The sequence below is a fragment of the Austrofundulus limnaeus genome, unplaced genomic scaffold (genome assembly GCF_001266775.1).
Source record: "Austrofundulus limnaeus strain Quisiro unplaced genomic scaffold, Austrofundulus_limnaeus-1.0 Scaffold7, whole genome shotgun sequence".
Classification (NCBI taxonomy): domain Eukaryota; kingdom Metazoa; phylum Chordata; class Actinopteri; order Cyprinodontiformes; family Rivulidae; genus Austrofundulus; species Austrofundulus limnaeus.
The window spans coordinates 5,651,389-5,657,549 of record NW_013952409.1 but is presented as its reverse complement, the minus strand read 5'-3'; the positions used below and the strand labels follow the sequence as shown (position 1 = coordinate 5,657,549).

At 39.9% G+C, this 6,161-nt stretch overlaps 1 protein-coding gene across 2 annotated transcripts in view; it reads left to right on the top strand.

Annotated features, from left to right (window-relative positions):
- The window catches only part of tmtc2b (transmembrane O-mannosyltransferase targeting cadherins 2b), a 95,022-nt gene that overhangs the window by 39,815 nt on the left and 49,046 nt on the right, over window positions 1–6,161 (top strand). The gene's annotated exons all lie outside the window — the stretch shown is intronic.

The following is a 6,161-nucleotide window of genomic DNA, read 5'->3' as shown; positions in this document are numbered from 1 at the left end:
AATAATAATACCAATAATAATACATCAGTCTTATATAGTGCTTTTTAGGACACTTTATATTATTCATTGACACACAGATGATTGTAAATATGTTATTTCCATTAGTGGTTGTATTAAAACATAATTGGATCAGGATAACTAATGGTAAACAGGTGGGATTAATTATGAATGTACTTCTTCTCACTTCCTTTTGATATGTGAGCTTTACAAATAAGTGTAGACTCTTGTTCACTTTTTGATTAATTTTATTTTTTGTAGCTTCTTCTTTATCTTTTTTCTTGTTTGTTTAAAATGATTGTCTGTATATAGTTAGCATGTTCAAAAAAAACTAAACAAAATATAATAATTTACAATAAATGCATACTGAGAATAGAAGAGGAGTGAATACAATCGATGTAAATGCAGAGATTTCAAATGCTGCATGATGAGTCTTTGAATATGGTAAATGGTAAATGGACTGTACTTATAAAGCACCTTTCTATCCATCCAGGACACTCAAAGCGCTTCACACTGCAGACCTTCACCCATGCACACACACATTCACACACTGATGATGGCAAACTACAATTGTAGCCACAGCTGCCCTGGGGCGCACTGACAGAGGTGAGGCTGCCGTGCACAGGCGCCACCGGACCCTCTGACCACCATCAGTAGGCAAGGCGGGTAAGGTGTCTTGCCCAAGGACACAACGACTGAGTCGACTGGACGGGAATCAAACCGGCGACCTTCCGGTTCCAGGTCGACTCCCCTAACCACTCTACCACAGCCGCCCATATATGCTAATTGTTGCATCATGCTACCAGTGCTTAACAATTAAAAATAAATTATTTTCCGACACAAGATAGAAAAGGTTTGGTCTCTAAGAAAGGTAGAATAGTGTCTTAGAGAAAAGCCTATACTGGTGAGCCAGTCTACTTTGATTTATTGAATGCAATAGAACTGTATACCCCTCTGATCTACTCTGTTCTGCTGCTGCTGTGATTGGCTCTGACACATAGAGAAATCACACTACCTAACAGCTGAAACAAACAAAGAAAAAAAGCAACATTTGCGTTATATTTCTTAGAGCACTCAGGCTTTAGACAGTGATTAAGGATGCTTTTTGTCTTTTTAGGGAAGCATTGTCAGCAGTGAACTGCAATATTTTATCCCAATGCCTGGAGCTGTTCATGGGCAGCTAATAGATAGCAGATAAATAGCTTTTATAAAAAGGGTTGTGACTCAGGCCCTGTTTGGTTTCAGCACATTGGTGAAAGTTTATAGCAACTTTGCCAGAATTCCTGCCCTTCCAGTCTGATTAGTTTGATGGTAATGTCCCTCACTGGTTGGTTTGCTGGCCAGATGGCTGGTTAGCTCTGGTGATTAACATTCAGGTCACAAACTACTGTGCCCATCTTGTACAGAACAAAGGGCTGATCTGGGATGCTGGGCGGCAAGCTTTGGGCATTCACCAAACTCTCTGCTATACTGGACAGACCTACCCAGCTCCAGACAGAGAATCTCAGTGTTTGCTTGTTGATTGTGCCGTGAAATGGAGTGAGGGTACGCGATTGTGCCAGTGGAGCAAAGCTTAACTGCTCTTTGGGGAGAAGATCTAAGAAAGGCTGCTTGGAGAACTAAGCACAGTGTTGCATGCTGCACACTAAAACCACTTTAATTCTTAAAAAAATACAATAAAAATATCGAAATAAAACCCATCCACACTGGAACAGTGTTTCTGCAAAAAATTGTGTTTATGACTTCAGCTATTTCCATGAAAACTATTCTAGAACCCTAAATCAGTATTTTGGATTCCAGAGTTAAAGGGTCTCAAATGCCTCCTCCTACAGTGCCACAATAGGAGGAGTATAGGGCAGCTGAAAGTCACAGGTTCAACTCCRTGCCATACCCACATTGTGGTGTTCTCGAGCAAGACACCCAATCTCTGCTCCCCGGTCACCTACAGAGCTGCCTGCTGTTCCAGTTGGGGGTATCTCACAAGTGATGGGTTAGAACACAATTTAGTCATTGTATTAGAATGTACATTGATGACAATACAACATAGCACTTACTTACTATTAAAAAACCCAATCTTCTAAAAATAATTATCATAACCTCATCTTTAAGCACATCAGACCCAACAACACAACAGTAATGGCAAGTTATTTGCCTGTGTTTGTGCTCGGTGTTTATGATGTTGATTTGAACATTGTGAAGAAAATACTTCGTTCAAGTTGTGTTTGTTGCCAAATTCTGGGCCAAAAAGAATTCAGTGTCCCTTCGTATTTGGACTTCAATGACTCCCAGTCAACTGCCTGCATTTTTGTGATTTGTAGTTAAATGTGACATGAAGTAGAAGCTCCAATTTGCTGTAAGCCTACAAACAGGGTTTAGTTGTTGTTTGGATGTGCCAATTTTRTCCTTTGCTCCACACCTTGTTATTTTTTTACAAGCATAGTATAGTTCCTGTGTACAATAAACATAGAACTTTTAAAAAAATTGAAACAACACCCCCAAAATGTTACCTTTTACACTTTGTCTATTGATAATTATTTCCTCATCATGCAATGTTTGTAACCCTAGCATCGTTTTTAACACATTCAGTGAGCTTTAAGGGAGTATTCATGTCTAACGTGTACAACAATCATTGCACAAATACAGAAATTATGACATTAAAATGAGAAGAAGCATGTTAACACCTTATTTAGTTTGAAGACATGACTCTGAACTCACTCTCTTGGTCTAATGGGAAAATTTGTCCTTGATTAGATGCTTGAAGTGCTTTTAAGGTATTTCATTAATAACATAGTATTCTCATGAGAAGAAACATTAGAAAAAAGAGTTTTTCTGAAACACTGAGTCGGGCTGCTCTGGTGTCTCTGTAWGCAGTCTTAAAATACCACAGCGCTTCTTTGAGATATTGAATCTGGGTGATGACATATAGTTGGCAGACCTTCGATCACTTTCCCCAAACTCCCACCAGACTTCATTTTCTTTTCRCACACTGTCACAAATGGAAATCTTTATTTGCCATGTATTTTAAAGAGCTGACCCCATACTCGATGTTTTAATAAAAGTAAAAATGTGTTCTGACATATCATTACTCACTTTGAAATTGTTTTTTTAGAACTAAATAGTTTATGTATTTGTGATATAGTTTCAGTTTCAGTCTTAAATGCCTCTCAGTTTGCTTCCAACGTTACAGTCGTGCAAATAATCTCTTATATAAAATGATACCCATGCCCAGCAGCATTCCTTTGTTGGGGAGTTTTGCCTATTTTATGGAATTTTCCTCCATGGTTTACAGGACATTAACGGTTTAGTCTGGCCGTGCAGCTCCATTTCCAGTTTGAGTCATTGTATTGGGAATAAATCATGATGACTCGTCCTTTATTTTATCCTGCTTCATCTCTCATTTGCTCTGGCTGCTGGATCTCTGGATGGAATCAGTCTTCAGTTGTAGATGATGCACAATTTATGTCGAAATGCTGTATTTACATTGTAAGGAAAACTGCTTGAGTGGTTAAAGGGTCACCTCTTACGTGATAATTTCATGTTTTAACGTGTAACGTGATTTCAACAGCAACTTCATGGAGATGGTTAAAACTGATTTCATTTTCAGTTGCAGAACGAAAAGATAGCTTCACTTTTTCAAACAAATGTAATACTTCATTAGTAAACCAACCTTTAATAAAAACATTGCTAACATATGGACATCSATTTTTGCAGATAAATCTGTGGTTTCTGTGCAAAGCCTGTACCTAAGACACAGAGTGACAGATTATGAATGAAACCCAGACCAGTTATAAAGGGACTGAGGGTTGCCTGAGGTAGGTTAGGAAGAAAGATTCATGGTAGGTAGAAAAGTTTTCCAGGGGCTTCTCTTGTTTGAGAACACATGATCCTGTCACTCCTCTGGGAGTCGGTGTTCAGGGTGGCAAATGGGGGAGGAATGTGCTCCTGCCTGGAAAAGGCTCGCAGTGCACAGGGAGTTCCTTCTTGCTGCCAACACTGCTTAGAAATTGAGCCCAGCCAGCAAGAGAAACTCAATCTTCCTCTCCAGCTGGCCTCTTTGCTAGCAGAGGAGTCGGAGTTGATGATGATGAACACCCACAGTGGATTAATGATTTGCCATAGATGAACCAATGTTTTACTTCAGCTGTGTCTCGTTCGTCTGCTGGGGGACTTTAAAAGGTTACTTCCACTCCCCCCACCCCCTGCATTCCCCAATTACAGCCTTGTTATCCACACTCTGTCAGGTGCTCGGTTGCATTCGCAGCATACGAGCGAAAGACAATCTAAGAAGTGAAAAGTGTGCATGACAGCTCATAAAGCCAAGATTGTTAGTGCAGCAAGCTTATGAGTGTCTCATATTGAAATTTCTTTGAGCTTTGCTGCCAAACGGACTTGGTGTGGTTTTGGAGCAATATATAATGTATCTAGCCTCGTTGGTTTCACCACATTGTGCAATGGAAAAAGAGCACACTTGCCTCCAAAATGGCTTTGAGAGTTTGCAGCACCATAATGTCTCATGAGAGCATCTAGGGTTAGAGTAAAGATCCCACTTGACAAACGGGTTAGAGAAAATAAACAGGCACATGTGAGTCATAAAGAGAAGAGTCTAACTACTGTCTGCTTAGCTTGCTGTAGAACTTTCGTTAATCCGACCGAATAAAAAAGGAGAAACCCAGTCACTTGTATGCCTCCAAGACATTTTGAAAACAATCCCGATTATTACCAAGCCATTTCAGGCCTGCATTTTTCTTAGATCAACCATAAAATGTATTATTTCTACTCAACAGGTTTCGCAGGAGCAGAAATTTTATGACTTAYTGAATTTTGCGATTCTGTTTCTCACCGGACCTCCCATAAGTTTTCTAGTATGACGTGTTACACTTGAGAGCCTTGGAAAAATGAGAAAACCGTCTTAACAGAGTTCCAATTTACTTTTCTTGCATCAAAGTTTTTCTTATTTTTATTTTCAAATAAAACACCTCCCACCATCATGTCTCCACCTAGCTCTCCTTCAGCTAATTATGCATGTAACTTGTGACTACCATGGGGACAAATTACAACTAGTGCGCACGGTTCGTTATCACTTGTCATGTATCATTTATCACACTTGCAATTACAACACCTCTGCTCTGCTTTTGCCACCACCTTCTCTCTTGAGACGCTCATTAAGCAAATTGTACAAGGGTGGATACGCACATAGGCGTGTTGCTCTGTCAGAAACCTTGTAGTGAAAGAGAAAACGTAGGGAAAGCCTTTTTACATCTATGTAAGAACTCCTGTAGAGAACAGGCCTTTATTTCCTCCTTCTTTAACCCCTGGTGTCTGTCCCACAGCCACCGACACACAGCCTGTGGCTGATTAGATTAGGTCAGGCTAGTTCATCTCTGACAAAAGAGAAGTCAGATTGTTCCCTTAATTAGTTTCGACACTTGCAAAGATAAAGTTAAGTAATACTTTTGGTGTTTTTATCTACCCCTCAACATAAACATAGTATTTATGTTTGCCCTTCTGGTCTTTTTCCTGTTTGGGGAGGAATAAGATTGTCCCACTAGGCTAACAATTTATTCTAAACAACAATTTATTAAACTGAGAAAGATTAAGCTCTTTTCATTCTAATGCTTAAAGGAAACACAAGCTTTGTATTTTGTTGGTGTACTATTTGGGACTTTCTGGTGGAAATGAAAATCATGGTCTGAACTCCTGGTATATTACATTTTCACTTCTCACCATGGACATGTTTATTTTATTTAGAAAGTTGATTTGTCTCATTGAGGCTGTCACCTCTGACACTCCTCCGTGCTTCAGAGCAAGATAGTAACAGATCCAGGCAGGCGACATGATGTGAAAAAAGGGAGAAAAAAGCAGTCCTGCACCTTAGGACACCTTAGGATAACAAACTAATGACATTAGCATGTGACCGGGCTGCTCCTCGAACAACAAACACATGTTCGTCTGTAATGGCTGCCGTCTACCGGTGTTCTGAAAAAGTTTGTCTCCCTGAAAAAAGTTTCCCCACCAGAGGGGGTGCTCACGAGTAGGAAGTAATCTGCTTTTCCCCCACAAGATGGCCCAAATCTCGTGTGAAGTCTCTGACTTTTGTATTGGCGCCTCCTGGTGGACTATGTGTAAAATGCCAGAATTCATATGATGCTGCTACAGCTGATATA